Source organism: Pezoporus occidentalis, unplaced genomic scaffold, assembly GCF_034315485.1.
Source record: "Pezoporus occidentalis ecotype Australia unplaced genomic scaffold, CSIRO_AGI_Poc_V1 ctg9, whole genome shotgun sequence".
Taxonomy (NCBI): Eukaryota; Metazoa; Chordata; class Aves; order Psittaciformes; family Psittacidae; genus Pezoporus; species Pezoporus occidentalis.
The window spans coordinates 4,641,180-4,662,563 of record NW_026916262.1 but is presented as its reverse complement, the minus strand read 5'-3'; the positions used below and the strand labels follow the sequence as shown (position 1 = coordinate 4,662,563).

The 21,384-nt window shown below is 42.0% G+C and overlaps 1 long non-coding RNA gene across 1 annotated transcript; it reads left to right on the top strand.

Annotated features, from left to right (window-relative positions):
- Positions 1–765: 765 nt before the first annotated feature.
- LOC134156785 (uncharacterized) lies at positions 766–2,814 on the top strand. The gene is made up of 2 exons (XR_009962063.1): positions 766–945; positions 2,442–2,814. It is a non-coding gene; the product is annotated as an uncharacterized LOC134156785 (long non-coding RNA).
- Positions 2,815–21,384: the final 18,570 nt, after the last annotated feature.

Here is a 21,384-nt window from a genome sequence, read left to right as displayed (position 1 = left end):
CCAGTATATAAACTGGGGGCAGTTACCCAGAAGGGTTAGATCACTGCTCGGGTCAGACTGGGTATCGGTCAGTGGGTGGTGAGCAGTTGTATTCTCTCCCCTTGTTATTTCCCTTATCATTATTATTGGTGGTGGTAGCAGCAGTGGTCTGCGTTATACCTTAGTTACAGGACTGCTCTTATCTCAACCCGTGGGATTTAGATTCTTTCAATTCTCCTCCCCATTCCTCCAGGAGTGGAGGGAGGAAGGGGGGGGGGGGGGAGGGGGTGGGGAGCGAGTGAATGGCTGCATGGTTTTGGGTTGCCGGCTGGGCTTAAACCATGACAGCTCCCCAAAAACTGCCTGGATTTCAGTTGGTCCATATTAATTTGACAGATTGCCTGTCCCAACCTCCCCTTTCTTTTTGCAGGCTTTCCAGAGCCCAATAATATGATGAACAGGTTTCAGTGTTGATTTAAAAAAGCATATTTTTCAATGGAAAGCAGTCCCTACCATATTTTAATATCACTCTGGCAAAAAATGCCACCCAAATATCTTAACATCATGTTTCTTCCTATTGTTGATTTTGGAAACTGTTGGATCTTTCAGCTTCTGCACCCTCGGAGAAAACGCCTAGAAGCAGAAAAGTGTCAGCTCAAAGAGTTTAAGCCTGGCAAAATGATAAGAGAGTGAAAACAGCCCTATAAAGGTTGAGAAACCCATCAGTTCACCAGCTGCCCATCCGAACTAGACTTTCCACTCATATGAGGTAAAAATTGACAAGAATTCAGGAAAGAAACAATTTGTGCTGCTGAAGATAATAAAAGGAGACTAAAGTCCTAACTCTAAAGAAAGGGAATATCCAGTTTAGAGGATTACAGGAGAAGGAAATCGGTGCTGGAACAAAGTCCTCAGTCATGGAGTTACATCAGTTTTGAGGTGTTCAAAACAAGGCTAATACAAAAGGTTAGTATAACTGTTCCTTACTGGAGTTTGGACTGGATGACCTGAAAGGTCTTTGCCAAAGCTATTATCAGTGGTACTGTGATACCTTTATAAGGCAGCTTTTGTACTCCAATAACTCAGAAATGGGTGTTCTTTTTAGAATGACATTTCACAGCCTGCAAATCCTAAAATGGACTAATGGCTTTGACTTTTTGGGGTAGAAAGATTGGTCTGAAAAGTAAAGGGCTACCTTGTGCTTGAAACTTTTGAACCTTTATTTGTTGAGTGAGAAATGGCTCACACACTTTCGCTATCAATAATGATGGTTCAGAAGATGTCATTAAAGTTGAGAAGTTCAGTAATTTGTGAACCACGATTTAAGTAAATGGGCTTTGAGAGAAAGCCTTTGAGCCAGCCCATGCCATAGCAGGCTGACATTAGGTACACAGATACATTTCTCTGGGAACCCTAGGGATACTCAGATATTCTCTCACAGACAGATTTGAACTCAGAAGTACATCTTCTTATGGATTATGGTATTTCTATGTGCATTTTAATGGAAGCAAAGATACACAGATACAATCTGTTGGCTTGGAAGGGGATGCTTCTCTGCACGAAAGATGATGAAAAAGATAAAGGATGGTGAAAGTGAATGTGATTGTGCTACAGGGGCCAATTTTGGCTTTGGCAGCATTTAATATCAGCTCCGGGGCTGCTCTAATATACACCACTTGAGATGACGCCTGATTCTTTTTCACTCAGCAATTTCCAGAGCACTTCCTCAATGCTAATTCTTGAGAACTTCCCGGAAAACGCAGGAATGCTCAGTGTCTCAGCCATCAGCAGGCTGATGACATTTTCATCCCACCCTTACAAGTCATCAAATAAAGACAAGTTTGAAATGCTACCAGTTTGCATAAAGGTTGTAAAAATAAGACATTGAAAGAACAGTCAGGTGTGGGTCTAGTGAGGGAGCACAAAGGGTGGTTAGCTCCATAATCCCTCCTCAAGCACTGCATGGTGCAGTGTGCTCATACCACTTCAGCAGCAGCTAAACAGAGCCCCATCCAGCTTATGGTGGCATCTGGCCCAGAACAAACAGCAGCTGTACAAAATTTCTGTGCATTTTTTGTATAGTTCCTTTGACCTGAATATTTGTCTCAGAGAATTTCAAACAGAATTGAAAACTGTTTCTGCTGCGAAGGTGGGTATACCACACGTAGCTGTGTACCTAATCCTGCATTCCTCCTGCATTCCAAGCACCCACAAAGTCAATGCGAATTTGAGATGCAGAGTGAATACAGGGCCAGGCACATCATTTGAATATTTTAAGGAATGTTCTTGGATTTTTACAGTTGATGTCATGTTTTCTAGCCCATCAATATGGATTAACAATGGTCCAGAGCAGCAGGAACTCATTTCCTATTCATATATGCTAATTGCATGGTGCCGGATAGCAGGGATTCCTTCCTAAACTTAAAGTTTCCTTTTTCTTCTTTTTTTTTTCTTTTTTTCAGCAAATGGAAAATAGAAAGAATGTGGTTATGAAATACAGGAACAAAGAGGACTTAACACAAACACAGAAATACTCAGTACTTCTACATATGTACTCTGTACTTAAAAGAAGCAATACCTACAGTTCCTCCTTATACATTCCACATACATGAAATCCGTCCTTTCTTAATCTGAACCCAGATGCCTTTGAGGTAGGTATATATATGGTGGGTTGACCGTGGCTGGACACCAGGTGCCCAACAAAACCTCTCTATCACTCCCCTCCTCAGCTGGTCATGGGAGAGAAAATACAATGAAAGGCTGATGGGTTGAGATAAGGACAGGGAGAGATCACTCACCAGTTACCATTAGGGGCAAAACAGACTCAACTTGGGGCAGTTAGTTTGATTTGTTACCAAGCAAATCAGGGTAGGATAATAAGAAATAAACCCAAATCTTGAAACACCTTCCCCACATCCCTGCCTTCTTCCCAGGCTTCACTCATGTATTTCTCTTTTTTAACTTTATTTCTGCCAGTCTTGGCTTGTTTCTCATGTGCTGGAAAGGGCTGATTTCTGCTGGTTATGGTGTAAATTTTTTTGCTGACACTGTTTGTTGCTGATAAAATAGGTAGGAGAAGGCGGGAGTTCTGTTAGCACAGGCATTCAGTAATGATATTTTATAAGGTTTGAAAAGAGAGTGGTCAAACACTGGAACAGGCTTCCTAGAGAGGCAGTTGATGCCTCAAGCCTGTCAGTGCTTAAGAGGCATTTGGACAGTGTCCTTAATAACATGCTTTAGCTTTCGGTCAGCCTTGAAGTGGTCAGGCAGTTGGATTAGATTGTTGTAGGTTCCTTCCAACTGAAATAGTCTGTTCAGTTCTATTCTGTTCTGTTCTGTTCTGTTCTGTTCTATTCTATTCTATTCTATTCTGCCTGTTCTGCTCTTTCATGTCATGTCCTGTCCTATGTTTTATAATCCCTTTTTATTTCCTAGTTTATATATTTCCATCCAACCCATCTGCAGACTTAACAATTGGAACACCAGAGTTCTGCAGACAGATCAGCATATCAACATGGAATTTACATTTTCAGATAATGCACACAATAAACCTGTTTTCTCTCCTAGTTACCAATGCCAGCTAGGAACATCTATCATCATTTTATAGGTCATCACATCATTATATGGATATAGAATCTGTTTTTCACAAGCTCTTTGATTAGATTACTACTATTAGATTATGGGGGCTTTGCTGATGCTAAAAGCCTATTTACTTATAATTATAAAAATGCTGTAGCTCACCCGAGCTGTGGCTGGGACACGCTGGCCCCTTGTCCACGTCCTGCTCCCATGCTGGAGGTACGGGCACTGGTCAGGCACGCTTGGGAAATCTGCTGCAATGGAAAAATCCCCAGCAGGATACTGCAATGTATTTTCTGCTCATTGCAGTGTACAACATGATGTTGGCATAGGAATCAAAGCAGGGGAGAAGGTCTGTCACAATACGTGATTTTTAGACTAGAGGAATTAGGGGACAAATACCTTTTTAATATACATTTTGGCTTATATAAATGGAGACAAAGAGAAGGGTAGAATACAGTGTTTAAAAGGAAGCAAATGTGGTTATCTCCTGCATAAGAAACACCTCTTAGTGTGGCAACATGGAAAACAACATTACTTTTGTGCTCTGCTAAATAATCAGAACAATTGCAAGCACAATTGGACTTTGAAGCAAGAATGAGATAAGAATGCCAAACCTACCACAACATCTCAATAGCACCAGCACGTGGTAACAGCTGTCTCTGTTTGCAAATGACCGTTTGTGTCTCTCTATCTGCATGTACAGCATTTATATCTGATCCTGGCAAGTTGTATTGCAGATACTGCATTTCGTTAGATTTAAAGTAACTTCCCTTATAAATTCTGAGAGATTATTAGGTGTGATTTTCAAAAGACATCAAACTTTTATAGTAAAATTCCTTTCCACTTGACTGAGAGCAATACCAGCTGGGGAGCAGGCACATCTGAAAACCATATCCAGAAATAACAGCACCTTTTTGAAGATGCAAAGTGTATTTTTTACTGACATAGCAGTGCTTCTCATTTTAAGTTCTGCACAAACAGTTGGTAGATAAGTTTCATATCATGCTTAAGATGCATCGGCATTTGTTGCATCACTAGCCACTTCTGGCTATGATTCAATTTAGACAAATGAAACGCCCATGAATGAAGTGGATCGTCATCCCTTTCATGTGAGCTAGTAAGACCAGGGAACGTGACTGATTCCTACAAGAAAGGCCAACACACCTGAAGCACTTCAGCTCAGTGATGTTATCCCTACTTCAGCCTTTCCCATTCAGCATTTGATATCTTGAGCACGAATGCCTCTCAGTGACCTCCTGAATTACAGCAAATGTGGACCTTTCAAAAATAAAACAGCTTCATGAAGCAGAAAAGAGTTTGGACCCTCCAACTTTGGAGGCTGAACACCCCAACCACTGGTGGGAGCAACGGACCTAACATGTCCCTCTGAAGCTGCTTGTGGCAGTGAGAAGGTAAAGCTATCTACCTCTAGTTCTCCTCAGGAGGTTCAGGGTGTGGAAGGTGGTCTTTCTGGAATTCTGAATCTATCAGATAAGGAGTTGGTGATGACTTTCAGTTTCTAAAAGATCCTCAGGCAACTTTTGTTCTTTGGAAACAACCCATTTGAGAGAAACCCAAAAATTATTTTTGGAGACACAGATGTTTGCTTGTCTCTTCCACCTGTTAAAGAAAGAGTTATGAATACCCTAAAATGGATAGTAGCACCAGGAGAAGCTTGCTGCCTCTGCTGTGTGAAGTTTTCATTCACTGATCTGGCAACAAAAACCCTAAAGAATTTCAGTAAAAATAGCTTTTCTTGTAAAAATGACCCATTTTCCCAAAAAGACACTTACATCCACAGGCCACTCAGCCAAACTGGAATATAATTCTAGCAAATCATTACACTCACCTCCGTTTTCAGACACCAATCCTTTGCTCACCTCAGTGGGGTTCTACATGAAGGAAAGAGCCCATTCATGGGAGATGAATTGTAAGAAAAGAGCCCTAAAGCAAAATAACCGCACCTGCAACCTGAGTATTGAGCTGAATAGTTGGTAAAGTTTTCAAAGCAGGTTGTGTGGAACATCAGGACTAGATTTTCAGGTAATGATTCTCCATCTCCAGCATCAGCTGGAATTGCTTGTTCTTGAGAGTTCTGGAAAGTAGGGCTTTCATACTTTGTTCTACACATCATACATTTAAGAACTGTTTCCTGGGGAAGCTGCATGTTTCCTGTAAAATGGAAAAAAAACATTAAAGTGATTTTTATTTTACTTCAATATCTGTCAAAGAAAACTGTGTTAAGTCTTCTCCAAATAACCAAGTTAAGGTTTGCAGCCAAAGTTTGGCATCTTAAGTTTAATGTAGTCAAAGTGTACAAGAAAACTTGCACATAATTTAGTAGTCTAAGGCACTTGTTTAAAAAGGAAGAGCGGGTTTAATTGAGCATACAACTATGTCAACTTGTCACTCCTGGAGCAAGTAGTGTCTGCAGACTGGGACTTGTAAACATTGCTGTAGCTGTCTGAATAAATTCTGAATTTTCAGGGAAAAAGGACCGATCCGGAATTTTATTTACACCTACAGATCCCATGGGTAATGGTGGACATTTGAGATGTGCAATGAATTCAAGCCTGGGGAGGTGTACATGGGGAAATAATAAAGCTTTACTCCTCTGATTTCTTGGTACTGGATTAGCTTATTAGAATATAAGGAAGAGAAAGGAGACCAGCCTGATTCAGTATTTCAGCTTTGGCCCAGATGATGCAATCAGCTTTTTGTAGGTTGACCCCTGGGGGGTCATAGTTATCTTGAAGGCAATAGTTTACACAGGGCTGCAGAAATCCAACCAAGCAGGACTGGTTGCAAAAATCAGGGCCTCATCTGTCAAAAAACTGAGGATCGGGAATACTCATCAGACATAGCACAGCTTCTGGGTGAAGAAAGAGGATACTGTATTTGGTGATGATACAGCTGAATATCTAAACCAGTGTAATATACTTGTCAACATAATTGCAGTTGTTTGTATGATGATCCCATTAAGTGTTACAATTTCTTTTCCCTTTTTTTTATTGATTTAGGTAATTTTGGAGTGTGTTGTTTAAGCAGTTATATATGAATTATAAAGGAAATAGGTAAGATAAATGATAATTTAAATACCATTTTGAACTGGCTTTTTAGACTGTAAGCAGCTATGATAGCCTTACATCTTCCTCCTACCTGTTTATAAACACCAAGGGCTCATACTGTTAATTGCAAAAGGAAGATAAGGGCATGATCTAAAGAAAACAACATGCAGTGGCATGGGCTCACCAGACATGCCAGCCCTGAGCTCCAGCATACCTAGGGACAGCAGCAACCTTGTGGACAATGGGTGTAGAGGCAGTTCCATGGACCTGCCCCTGCTCCCTGCCTCCAGGAGGGCTGGAGCTGCGCTGCTGGTAGTGCAAAAAGCCCCACTAGGAGCAGGAGTCCAGGCTGCACTCTGCAGGGTCCTCCTGGAGAGGGTTAGGAAGGAGCATCCTTCTGCCACCTTGGAAACACAAGGTTCTCACAGTCTGTCAATGTTTCATCCCCAGAAGTATCTGACTTTAATATCACCAAACAGCAAATCATTAAGAGATTCATGCTTCAGACAATGCTTGAGAGGTATGTTGCAAATACACAACACTACACATCATCGGCAAAAAAACAGTTAACTTGGAAACCCCATCTAGGCTGGGCTTTTTTTGGTTCTATTAAGGCATTTGCATATTTTTAAATACCATCACAAAGTAGCACACTGGTAGTTTTACTGTCAAATAAATACCTTGTAAGTACAAGGATTTCTTTTTCCTTACCATCACAACTCCATTTATCTTTTGCTTAAATCCTTCTTCTCCAGAAATAATACAAATCAAGCCTTTGGGGCCTGTTTATATAATGGGGATTTATGTCATTTCAAGACAAATGGGATTTGCTAAGTTTCAGGGAAGCACCTGTATTAATTGTATTTCCTGCTCATGTGTTGCTTTTGTTTGCAATAAAAGAATTCATCTCAGGTGAGTTAACCTTGCTTTTAGAGAGGGCACCTGCAGTTATCTTAGTGCTTATTGTAAATGAAAACATGTTGAGCCTTTAAAGCAGTGAAATAAAGAGGTGCTGACAAGAGGGTATGCCAATAGGATTAGGAGCTTTTCTCACCACTTGTATTATCAGGATGGAGAATTGAGTCACGTTAAATTACAGGGGGAAGAGATATTCCCAGAAATTCCACAGATAGGAGATTGACTTGCTCCTTCAGCAAGCCTATGGATAGGAGGGACATTCTGTGTTCAGCAAGATTAAGGAAAAAAAAGAAGGAAGAGAAAAAGACACCTCCCTTTTAGCCTTAGGCATCTATAATTGACCAAGATTTTTCTGCTTGTGATTTGATCCATCCAAACCCTGTTAGAGGCACTTGCCCCCAGCTGAGACCAAGGCTGAGGTGAATAAGAATTAGGTGACTCACTCATATGTACTATACATGCATTCACATCTATTAGGATAAATGACATGTCATTCAATTTAAGCACAGGCAACTGGAGATTGTCATATTTTGAAAATGACAACTGTTATTTATTTATTGAGAATATTTATACAGGTTCTTCCTAGGTACAGAGAATGCATTTTTCAGCAGCTCCCACGATACCAGTGAATCAGGTGATTACACAAAAACCAAAAAGCCAGTACCACAAACAAGGAAACAAAACTGGCAAGCTACTGGCCACCAATCTGGGCCAGCAGAGTTGAAATGGTGCAAAACACTACCAAAGTCATTAACCTAGCTGTTTTCTATGGACACTTTTAACAGTGCTCATCATGATGTGCTGATACCTGCTATATTAATAAGGTGCTGCAGAAAGCAATGTTAGGTGGCAGCAGGCAATGTGATTTAACCCGATTTTTAAGAATGGGAAAATCAAGGAAAAAAACAGTTAGATGCTCTTTTCCTAGGTTTGGGGTCAGGGAGGAGATTGAAAAGAGTCTTGCCTTCCCCTGTCCTCAACCCCTCCATCCTTCTCCCTCTGATAAGGCTGGTGTGGTGCATCCTAGGTCACATGCTGTAGTCTGGGGGTTTTATCCTTTCTATGCCTGTTTCGATTAGGGCATTCTGTGTCTACTTCTATTGACAGGCTTGTTTTAAAAAAAACACATTGTTGGTGCTGTTCAAATAAACACTGATCAAAATCATTTCCCTCAATGTCCTATCTTTTTATTCAGTGCAGATTTTTCATTATATATGTAGGGAAGAGGGAGAGAGAGATCGAAAAGAAAAAATCCACATGGTCATAAAGAGGCATTATTTACGAAGTGGTTGTAACTTTCTTATGCTTATATCAGTACAAAGTAGGACTGTTTTTTACACCTATGCCTAACCTTCAGGTTTGACCCAGCTCTAAATAATCACTGCAGCTTGGTGGGGCTCCCCACACAGTGGACACAAGGAGCTCAGTTTCGTATTGCTTTTTTTTTTTTTCCTGTATGCCTTTATTATATTTGTTTTCTAACACATCCAACTTTCCTCAGAGAATCTGATCACTAAAAATACCATGTTTCTGAAATCTTTCCTTTCTTTGCACAAATCTGGCGTCTTACCTGTGCACATTAAATGGGAAGGTAGACCTTGTCATATCTTTTATAAACACAGCTATGCCCAGGGAAGTGGTGGAGTCACCAACCCTGAGGTACTTAAAAGACATATACATGTGGTACTTGACGATATGGTCTGGTGGTGGACTTGGCAGTGCTAGGTTAATGTTGGACTTGATCTTGAAGGTCTTTTCTGACCTAAATGACTCAGTTTTGTGTCTGATGGTTCGATTACACAGTGATAGGATTTGTTCCACTTTAAAAGTCCACATTCCCCACAACTTTTGTCTTGTTTGGTCTTCACTATAAATTTTAAAAATACTTGAGACAAAGGCACTGTAGTGGTGTGAATCACTGAGTGCCCTCAAACAAGAGCCAAGGCCCATGAGCTGTTTGGAAAAGAAATAGCATCAGGACCAAAGTTTTTGTCTGTGTGTTGGCTGGACTTGCAACCCAAATAAGTATCCTGGGCTTCTGCAACTCTTGTTAAATCAAAGAGGCAGCCTTTCCTGAATCTAGTTATGAGATGGAATAGATGTAACCAAAAGTGCCTCTCAAGACACTGCTCAGGTTTGAAACATTGGCCTCTCTGGTTTAATGCTTTACATCACTGATTTTCCTGATGTTGTATTTGTCAGGGTCTGGCAACCAAAACAGGTAAGAAGAGCAAACTGAAAACAAGCGGCTGAATTTCAGCAGACTTGTTTTGCTTTCCCATGTGTTCTTCCAGTCAAGTCTTGCAAGAGGGATCAAAGGAGGAGTGAGAAAACGAGACACTGGATGATCGGATTTTATTTCTAAACAGGAGAAAGCCTCAGGTAGTGACAAAGCAAACCTGCTTCAGCTCAGCAAGCATGGGAAGAGGCTTATGAAGAAGTTTGACTGTGGACTTGACTGTGTGTTGGGGAGGACAGGGGTATGGGCCAGCACAGTCTCTCCCATGTCAGGTCCCACAACATGCATTCCATGCAGCATGATATAAAACAGGGGGGACATGTCCGTCCTCTCACCCACATGCCAGGATGCACAAATAACCTGCTCTGCAGCCAGAGGCAGGATCTGCGGAATTTTGTAAATTCCTTTTTCCATTTTCTTTTTTTTTTTTTTTTTACCAAATCACCTTGAAATAAATTTTGTTCCTCAACAGGAAGGATGTAAATGAGATCCAGACAGTTTCAGTCCACCCAAAGTGAGGTGTTTCTGAAGCCCTGGGCAGGTATTTTTATCCATATGAGAAAAATAATGAGTCACATTAATTAAACATTTGAATTTCCATTTTATTTAAGAAAATCAAAGGATTTTATAGAGGGAAAGTCCCATGAGGTTTGGCTTTTGTGAATTGTTCCCCCCTCCCTGTGTTATGGCTTTGTGTGGGGCCAAAATTTCCCTTTGAATTCATCTGGAATTTACAGACTTTCCTTTGCCTAACACTATCTTTTTCAGGGAATATAGTGAACACCTAAAAAATCTCATTATTCATCTCTGCAAAAGGGGCTGTGGGAAGCTGGTGCAGGGGTACAGGTCCCTTTTCCCTTTTTGTCCCTCAGCTGGAGTCCTCATCTGCCTTTGCACAGTAATCCCCACACAACAAGGAGAGAGTAGTCATTGGGATGACTTTCCTCTCGCATTCATTTCCCATGGACTTTAGCAGGGCACAAGCCATGTACTTGGTTTGACATGAAGAGAGTTAACAGGATACATTTAAATTGCATTCATGTTTCAGGACACATCTAATGCCTCTCCCTCAGAACATGCCACAAGGTACCAAGTTGCATCAGCAGAAAATACATCATGATAAATGCAGTCATTGATGGGAGAGAGCAGATTCATCCAGGCACAAGCAGAGCAAAAATGGGAGGGAAATGGCACAAGGCCTGCTGTCCGTGCCCCTTCGGCAAGCCAGAGAAATTCAGGGAGGATATGTGCTCTCTGGGGAAACCATGTCAGAAAACAGCTTCTCCTGCTGTTTCCAAGGTTTAGCAAGGATACTGTAATTTGTAAACAGAGTTAATATGAAAATGTTAGAAATGAACCAATAAATGCTACTACAGAGACGCTTCTAAATTGCCTAGTTAATTGTGGGGCTGGCAGAAGTTACACAGACAGTTAAAAAGACAGTTCAATTACTTGCAATATTCTCTAAAGATAGTCTTGAATTATAATCAGCTAACTCAGAAATACCAGTTTCAAAAACAAGGGTGTTTCAGTTGATGCAGGAGCCTCATCCAGTGGGTGCATGTTTGTAAAAGCCACTTACCTATGCAAACTGAACTGCAGTTCCCTGCCCCATCCTTCATGTTTTGCTCATTTATGACACCTGACCATTGCCTTTTTTCCAGGAGTGTGTTCTCTGCCAGCTGAGGAATGGATACCATTTCACCAGCTGATGGAAAAGTGCATACCTCACATATAAGGTCCAAAATGATGGACAGTGTCTGTCTCAGACTTCATGTTTCAGGAAGAAGTTTAATTTATGGAAACTTTTGCAAGACTGGGTGTTTAAATCTTCTGTACAACTCTTTCTTTGGCAATAACTGATGAAATCACCTTTAATGTGAAGGGAATCCCTCAGGAAACAGTTCAAAGTGAGCATCTTTTTGGGAAGTCTTTTTGCCTACCAGGAGGTTTTGAAGAATAGTATCCTGGAAACAGTCTTCTTATATTATTCTATTATGGGCACTGCCTGAACAAAAACATACTTTTAAATATCATTATTTCTCCATATCATTATTTCTCAATAATTCACAACATCTGCTGTCCAGGGCATAAACTGCATTCCATCCCCAAACAAAGTCACAGAAACCTTAAAAATTAGTCATCCTCTTACCATCAGCATAGTTGCTTGGGTATTAAACTCTGTCCTTCCTACTTGCAGCTTCGTGATATGCTTACCTTAGTATCATCCAATTGTGATAATATCATTTGTCATTGATGTTTCATATTAATATTGTGTGTCAATGATATTTAATCATCAGAGAAGGCAGACAAACTTTTTGGTTTTATACACATCATCCGTGCAAACCATCAGGAAAAACTGATGTAAAAACATATGTCCTAAAGCATTCCTTAACAGAAAATTACTTGTATGAGACTCACAGCTTCTTCTAGAAAGCCTTGATGTGGTCTTTCTGTAGATCCTGTAGTAAAATCTATAAGACAGTTAATTAAAGAGTTTATCAGAAGCATCCTAGCTGGCAGTCCTTCAAAGCGCAGCTGATCTCAAAAACTCTTGTTTGGCACAAAGCTACCACCTGTCAATATTTCAATTACTGCCCTCCTTCCTGATCACACTTCAATTGTTTTCCAATAATTATTATAATCATCTACTGAAGGGCAACTGCTTGTTTCAGAGGTTTAGGTGAGAGGCAAAGAACTGAAAAAGAAAAAAAGCCCTAAAAACCACCCAGTCATTTGTACAGATCTTTCCTCGGGGCAGCTCCTTATTTGAACAGCTGCTGGTGAAGCACAAATCAGCCTCGGAGCTAAGCCAAGCCTGGATAGTATGATGCATCCTGATTTCTGGGGGTTTTTTGTTGTTGTTGGTCCTAATTTGAGTCCTGCACATGACCAGCCGCTTTCCCTACTGGAAATAATTTCTCTAAATTAAAGGTTGCTGCAGTGTTTCAAGCCTGTCAAAGATCTTCCGTTGGACAGGCTCCTTCAAAAAAAACGAGTCAGTGTCTCAAATCTTAGCCTCAAGAGCAAGATTTCGCTTGATGAAAGGACTGAAAAATCATTTGCTAATCAGGATCTTTTTTTTTCTGTTAGATTTCATGGGAAGAAAAGATTTCAGTTTTGTTTTTATCTTATGGGAATAAATGACTTGGATCTATTGTTACTTACGTGGCTTTATTCAATGAACAGTTCCCCACAGACCAAAACCAAAACAAATAAAAATAAACCCAGAAAACAAAACAACAAAAAAATACAACTTAAAATCATGAGCCACACTACTAATACTGCAAAACATCTAAAAACATTCTAGTTGCAGTGAAAGATATTGCAAGGTAACCTATTGCAAGGTAACCTAGAAACACTGAAGATTTCTGCCCTGGCCTCTTATTATTTTGCACTGATTTCCTGCCAGCGTAAGTTTGTTTGAATGAGCAGAACTTTGCTGAATCTATTTCTCTGGGCTGCTGGCAGTTTTGAAGTGATGTTATATATCATTACTAGGGACACAATCCTGAAAGTCTGTAGAAATCTGTTAGGATTTCAGTGAGCTGGGAATTCAAGTGTGAGGATCAGAATCCTGTCGGGCAACACACTGGATATTATTACACCACTCAACCCTAGTACTAATAATAAATGTTATGCATGGGGAAGCTAGTGAGATTGCTAGCAATAAATAATAGTGCTTTATAACAAAGAAGCAAAACAACACACACTGAAGTGGGAGAAAGGCAGAAATAGGGACTCTTACATCCTACAACGTTTGCACTGAATCTAGCAACTGAAAAAAAGGGAGACAGGCACCGTTACTGACTGCTCAGGAAGATTTCAGCCTAATGTGCAGCTACAGCCCAATAGAAAATAACTGCTTTGCTGTGTAAGGAGAAGCAAGCTCAGTCATATGGAGGATGCTGCAGAGCCTTTGTAAAAAGCAGTAGAGAGCTGCGTCTGCAAAGATCTCTGCTTCCCCCCACCTCAGAGGAGAAGGGGATCCTGCCGGCTGGGATACACCCACTGAGCTGCACTGGCAAAACTCTCATCTGAAGAGGGAAAGAAAGAACGGGGTCAGTTTTCAATAACAGACAAAAAGAGGAGCCATGAGAAAAGTAGGTAATCGAAGCATGAATGCATGAGAGGAATCACAGTGGGAAAGTCTGTTTTCTCTGTCTCATAATAACGCAGAAAGAGAAAACGCTCAATTTTGTTAATAGGGAGAGTATTGAACTAGAAAACGTGGAAGTGCTTATTTTACACAATGTCAGTAAGTCTTCAGAATTCCCTGCCATCACCAGGTTCCAGGAACATTATGATACTTTGAGCTGTATGGTTATAAACCACATCCAGAATAACCAGAATAGAGGATGATAAAAATAAAAAGAGAGCATACCTCTTGGAGGAGAATCCAAGTCAACAATTAACTAGCAGAGCAGAGAAGGAGGCTTAATGTAATGGAGTTCTTCCCAGAAGCCTGTGGAAGGCAATCCCCCACTGGTACAGGAGCAGCTCTCCTGCCCAGGGGGAGCTGCTAGTCCCATTGAGCTGAAGGGAGCCCAGGATCCATGCCCAGGGCAGCAGCACCTCCGTTGCTGCTAACCTCTCCTCCGGCTCCCAAATCCCACCCTCGTCCTGGCCCTCAGGAGCATTTCCACACTGAAATACCTGTGCTGGCTTCCTACCTCGGCCTCCACTGTTCCAGTGAAAAAGCACCTTCCTTGCTGGTGGGATTCAGGATGAGCTTGGTGGTCTGGCTGCAGCTCTCTCATATGACAACTTTTTCACTTTGCCATATATACTTTGCCCTGAAATGTGGTAGTAGATCTCTTCAGTTAGTCTTTATCACCCTTGACCAGAGCTCAGCTCATTTCTTTAGCTTGAATATTAGCAACAGAAATGTGTTTGCCACTTTTCCGCTACTTGCATTGCATCCTTCTGCTATGGAAGCCCATAATCTGATTGTGTTTTGTTGTTTGACCCCTGCCATTCCTGTGTTCCCCTGCCATTCCTGTGTTACAGGTATTTAAAACCTGTTGCACTCTCCTTTATTTTGGGGGAGATCAGCTGGGAGGCCTGGTGGTAAAATGTGTTTATCAGGGTCCAGGGAGAAATGGTTGTCCCAGATTTCTGTGAACTGTGAGACCAAATCAACAAATCCACTGACCACAAGCAGTACCTTTTGGAAGCTTGCTGCCTGAATAGAGGATGGCTGGGAGCAGACCACCACTGCCAGCATATTTAAAGCACTTGAAGCAGTCCTGTGCATGTCAGCTGCTAGTGTATGACTGGCTCCTGGCTTTTACCAAATGTTCTGCTTTGTTTCTTCTGTGGGATTAGGCAAAAAATATTGGCAGTAGTGACAGGATATTTTTGAAAGAAATTATGCATAAATACTTCTCCAGAAACTTGTGTAATTGTTAAGGTCAGGAGCTCTGTGGTGGCAGACCTTTGCAGAGCTGACTTCAGGAAAAACACTTTCAATCCAAGTTCTGTTGTCAGTGCACAAACAGCACATGATAGTCTATGTACGTTTCTTTTGCTCAATATACATGTTTGGGTTTTCTTAAAGGCATGTCTTTGGAAAAAATACAATTATATCAATATTGTATTTATATAGCTGACATGTGAAATCCGGGTTTCCTTACATAAATTGTGTAATTTCGTGAAGTGGTGCATTTAGCAGAACTTGTTTAAGGTTATACCATTAATTTGTGAAGTTAAAGCGCATCACATGATAAATAGGTTTCAACCCTTGTTGATTTGCAGCCTACAAATAGGTCATTGAGAAGATTTACCATAATCCATTTGTCATTTATTGTAATAGCTTGTAATTCACTCCTATTGCTACCACCTTCCTCCTCTGCCATGTTACACTTCTTCACCTGACCTCTGCTCACCTACTTGTTGTCTACTCTGAGCACTTTTAAAGTTTCCCTCTGCTTTTCTTCCACTCATTTGAGATCCTTCTATGTAACACTGCTCTGTTGAGCCATCCTGAGATTGTTCCTTCTTCGATCGCTTCAAATTGGCTCATACTTTGCACTAGTTCTCATTTAAAATTAGGCAGCTACTTCAGTGCTTTGCTGAACTTGGGTGTAATTTGGTTTAATCTTTTCCCTGCCTTACAGTCTTCCCTCACTGTCTTGTAGTGATTAGTACCATTCTCCTCTGATATAGGCTTTTCCAGCAATGTCAATTTTGCAGTTACTTTTCTTCTTGAAGTAGTAGGAAAAGGTCATTAACTTGTTGTCCACGGTCTATTCCTGGTTGCCAATGAACTGTTCCCCACAAACCAAGGGTCAAGATTTGCCCTAATGCACAGCTGATAAGCCCCTGCTCCAGTAGCTGCAATCTCTGCACTTGTACCACACCATCAAGTATAAATGTACACCCGGCAGCAGGATAATGACATGGAGTCACCAGTACAGTTTCCATCAAGATGAGGTTTCAAGGACTGAAACTAATACCTATTACAAAAGCTATCAAAATTATATTAAAAACCACAGTATTGCTCTTTCTGCTTAGGTCTTTCATCCAAGGATTCCAGACCACATTACAAACACCAAGACAGCCACTTTCCATTAATGCCGCTTCACCCTCCAAGGTTTCCGCCTTTAATGCCACCCACCTCTCCTGCAGCTTTGATTTCTTTTCTCACCATTTCCACTTCTTCATTCCTCCCAGCGCTTATATACAGTTTCGCTATTCCTGCTCCCTTTGCAATAAAAATCGTGATTTCTGTTGCTATCTCTTGGCTTCTTCTCATCCTCCCTCTCCACACTGGCCATATACTTCAGCAGCCCCCTGACTAACACTGCTGCTCTTTGCAGATGCAGAGAGAGCATTGCTTTTTCCACATCCTGCCCCACAGGGTGAGGGAGCCCCCTGCCCCACTGCAGGCACCAGTGGTCCCCACTCCAATGGCCGAGGAGCTCCCATCCCACTGAGGATGAACAGGGGGCGAATGTCCACACTTGTGGGTAAACCACTTCATCTGCTATTATGGGTGAGCAAATTTCCTTGTATTGTGGAGGCGCCAATGCTCCAAGATGTTCCGTAAGTGGTTCCTATAGCAACTGTATCCAGGTGAAAACTCCAGCAAGAGCTCCCCTTCCCCCTTCCCTCTCCCCACCTCTCCTTTCTTTGCAGTGGCTTTTCGTGGCAGGGGGTGAGTGAAAGGGATGCTAACCAGGCGATATAACTGCCTCGGGTTACCCACGCAAAACATGTGTTAAGGGAGGCGGCACCACTTGCCCAAGCTACCTCCAAGGCAGTTCATTTGCCAGCCAGGTATCAGTGACCATAAATGATCCAACACATATGGACAGAGGAAACATCTGCACTTTTGTGGAAGGAGAATGTCAACTGATTTTTAAGGCTTTGCAAAGGTATTTATCTATCTGCCACATTCATTCTATTGTACTTGTCATCCGGGTCCTGTTCTGTGCCCATCAGTCCTGACTCAGAAATTGCCACCTCCCTCCACAGTAAAATTATAATGTGCCTCCTGGGTGCAAGAAAGGAAATTCTGCAGACAAGTTGCTCCAGAACCTGTAGGAAAAATACAGCACCAAGGGAAAATAGAGATATCACCTCCCTGCTGTGAAGGGGGGACAAGGCCATGCCTGTGTGGAGGGCTTCACCCGGGAATTCCATTCAGCCTAAACAGTGAGTACAATGGCCACACACAGAGGTCCCTTTTGGGTCTGCTGTGCCCATCCTTCCATGTGCAGGTGGAATGGACTCAAGATATCCTGAGTTCAACTAGGTAGAGAGACTGGGTGAACGTAGATCAGCTTCTTCAGTCCTTTATCTAAGCTAGCTGGCTTTACCAGAGAGACACTTAAGGAGTGGCCAAGCCCTTTCTTTGGCAGTGCAGCTGGAGAACAGTTTTCAACTATATGGTATGGTAACAAACAGCTCTTGGGATGAGGGCACCATCAACAGAAAAACTGATTTCACACCCATATTCAACCGTCAGTGCAAGTCCTGATGTGATAACATAGGAAGTACTGAGTCCAGTCTGGCCAAAATTAGAAGCAAGAAGGAGATAACCCATGGGTTATATCACACATGTCTTTTGCCAGGATCTTGGCACAAATTATTGGACCTCAGGCTTTTCTCTCTAGCCATCAGGGGTAGAAATGTACTCTTCATTCAAACATAAAGTTTGTTATGAAATAACAAGAGCAGTAGGAGCTGTAAGTAAAACAAATATTTCCACAGCCACAACAAATATACAAAAGTTGGCAACACTGGATTGTTTACAAATCTAATCACTTCCTGATAGAATCAATAAGAATCATCCGACTGGCATCAGGGAGTTTCCCATAAGTCCAGAAATTGCTATTTCTGCTAGCAATCGTATCAGCTATGTGGCAGTTGCAATATAGGAGCAAGTAATCACAAGAAGCTGCAAAAACTGTCAATTTCAGCATCTGAAATTCAACATCCCATATTCTTATCTGGAGCTTCTCAGTGTTTAGATCTCCATCATCCCTGGTACATGATGTTTATGGTAGTTATTTGGTGTTGGCAAAATACTGACATGGTCATATCCTCTGAGGAGTTGCAGGTAACTGTGAGCAGCCAAACAGCCAGTGTTCAGGGTCAGATTGCCTTTCCCTGCCCACCAGCCTCTGTTAGGACACAAACACATCTATGTGGGGCCTTATTCTGACCCACCAGATGTAGACATATGAGTTTCTCACTCTTTGCCATCAGCCTACACTGTTGGCTGCCCGAGCAAGGTGACCCAGGGTGCCCAAAGTATGACTGTGCCAGAAGGTGCTAGGACAAAGGAGCCAGCAGATATCCAGAGCAGTGGTGATTAGCCCTAGAAGGGCTCCAGCTTTCCTGCAGTGCCGCACATGAATATCATTACAGCTAAAGGAGGATCTTCCTAAACCACCTTCCAGTACAGATATTGAACCCCACTGGGATGAAGACTGCACACACTCTCTGGACAACCCGCTCCAATGCTTGATGAATCTCCTTGTCAAGGACTAAGAAGGGCCAATCCACTGACATTTTAGGGACTCTGGAGACATCACAGTGTGTGGTGGAATGTGTCTAGAGAAAATCTCTGACAAGATTCACTGGCCACAGGTTGCTATCAGGATGTAGGCAGAAAGGTGTAACTGCCAGTGAGGAAAGAGAAGTTGTGGAAGGAGGAGACCAAAGAGAGACCAAGGAGACCATGCTAAAACTAACTCAAAATCCCTGGAAGTGGCTCTAATCTCTTTGAATCTGAAAAAAGACCAGGTACCTTTCCTTTGGACTCCTAAAGTCTGTTGCCCTGAATTCATAGCTTACCATTGCATCTCTGAAGTGCAGAGTCTCCTTGCTCTTGCTTATGAGATGAAACAGGGAGTGATTTTTGCTCTTGACTTAGAAAACTGCAAGAGGAAAACTGTTGATCACAATCTGTAGAATATATAAGGGAATTAATGTGTGATCTTTAAAACTACCTGAAAATAACTCCAAGTCTGCTGATCTGAAATGTGCTGTCAGCTCTCCCCAGGGACTGCCACCCTTTGGGGTAATTGTGATATATCACACACTGCTTGACATGCCGTGGAACAGGAAGAGCAGCACAGCCACCAGAGGCTGAGAAGAAGAAGCTCCAGACAAGGAAAAGGCAGGGTCCTGTGGCTTTTTTAAGGATGACAAAAACATAAGGCACAGAAATTGCTCTGAAAATACCTGAAAAGCTATGAAGAGCTGTGACCTACCATCTCCAGCCTTTCTCACACCATGCTCATCAGTTCGCTCTGCTTCATTTACCACGCTGACAACATGGGTGCTGCCAGCCTCATTGCTTTAAATTTATCTTTACTGCAAAGGATGCTGCAGCAATGGAGACACTGTGATGAACCCATCGCTGTCACAAAATGAGGGGCAGCTCTCCAACTAAGTATGCTGTTACAAGCCGTACTTCGTAGAGTCATGCTGTGTCTGAGTAGTAGAGTTAGTAGATCCACACTATGGCTGTAGAGTCCTGACACCAGCTATGATCTGAGTAAAACCAAGAAGCAATCTCCAGGTGCAGCAGGAAAAATGAAACAGCAGTAAGTGGATGGTCTGGGAATCTCTGTTATAACCATTGCACATACCAGACATATGTTGACCTTCACATGAGCCAAATGCTCTGACTGGTGTGCCCCAAAAGGAGCCAACGCAACCTCGTCCTCTATGTCAACAGACTCTGCCCAGTGACCTTTGCCAAAATCAGAGCCTTGAGAAAGCAAAGTAAGAGAGAAGCATCCTTTTTTATGGAGGTTTATGGCTAAGGCAGGAAATAGAGAAGCAATCATATGCCCTTGGGAACAAACGCTGTTCTGGCAGTGATGCAGCTACATAGACCCCCTAGCTCTCGGCTGAGGTAGGACTACATGGTGATTGACGGGAGGGGAAGGTTACAAGCTCTCTGCTTTTTCTACCTAGAAAAATATGCTAGCACCATTTTCTATTTATGTGGGACTAGCAAAGGGAGGGCTGCTAATAGGGGAGTAGAAGGGGCTCTCGGGAAATGGAAAACAACAGGAGAGCTGGATTTTCTTTGCTACACTATGCAAATAAAGCAAGCAAACACGACTCTGAAACTGAGCTGATAAATCTGATTCTCATTTCTCGAGGAGGTGTCTTTCTACCAACCTGACAATATATACACGCATTACAGTGGAAACAAATTACTCTCTGCAAATGAGAATCTTGCCAATTCATTCTTATAACTTACCTGCCTCCTCACCACCAACACATGATTGTTTGACAATTGAATAATGCTTAGGGATGTGCAAATAAATGCAAATAAAAAATGACAAAACTCCCAAAATTGAGGGATAAGCTTTGGTTTTACGTTTTTTTTTTTCCACATTCATCAGCCAAGCTAGTGCCAGCGGGTTCATTCTACACAGCAGTGGTCAGTAACAAACATTGCATTGCAAGGAGAAGAAACAACCTGAGCCTTAGATGAGATGTATCATGCACATTTACTATGCAAGCAAACTATGTGCCTGTGAAAGGAGCAATATTTGGATTCAGTTATGCTGGAAGCCTGCCACAGCTTAGGGAAAATGTGTGTGAAATGGCTAGAATCAGAAAAGAGCCTTTAATGTACCCCAGGTTTTCAACACATGTTTTTGGCTTCAGAGCTGAGTAACTTCGTCGACTCTGAAGAATATACATAATCATTTTGACCCAGAGAGAGCAGAGACTGAGAAATTACCCTAAGTACAGCTGTTTCTGAGCAGTTAGCCATGAACTCCCCTAAGGTACTGGGAACTGATCAGAGACATGTTTTTTGCGTGGCACAGTCCCTGTCTAAGCACTTGCCCTGTGCATTGGAAGCAAAAGTCCCACTGGCTTTCCAGCCACAATGCTGGAGATTCCTGCACCACCACAATAAATCCTCAAGTTCATGAAGGGCACGTGGTCATGGTTTCTCAATGAGCTATTGCATTTGCTGGCCCTTACCCAGTACTGGTAGATCAGTAATGGTTTTTAAGCTTCCAGGTGTCTTTTAACATCACCGTAATCTTCCTCATTCAGCTCTCTTCCATCGAATCTACCTCCTCTGGAGTGAAAGATTTTCTTCTGCCACACGGC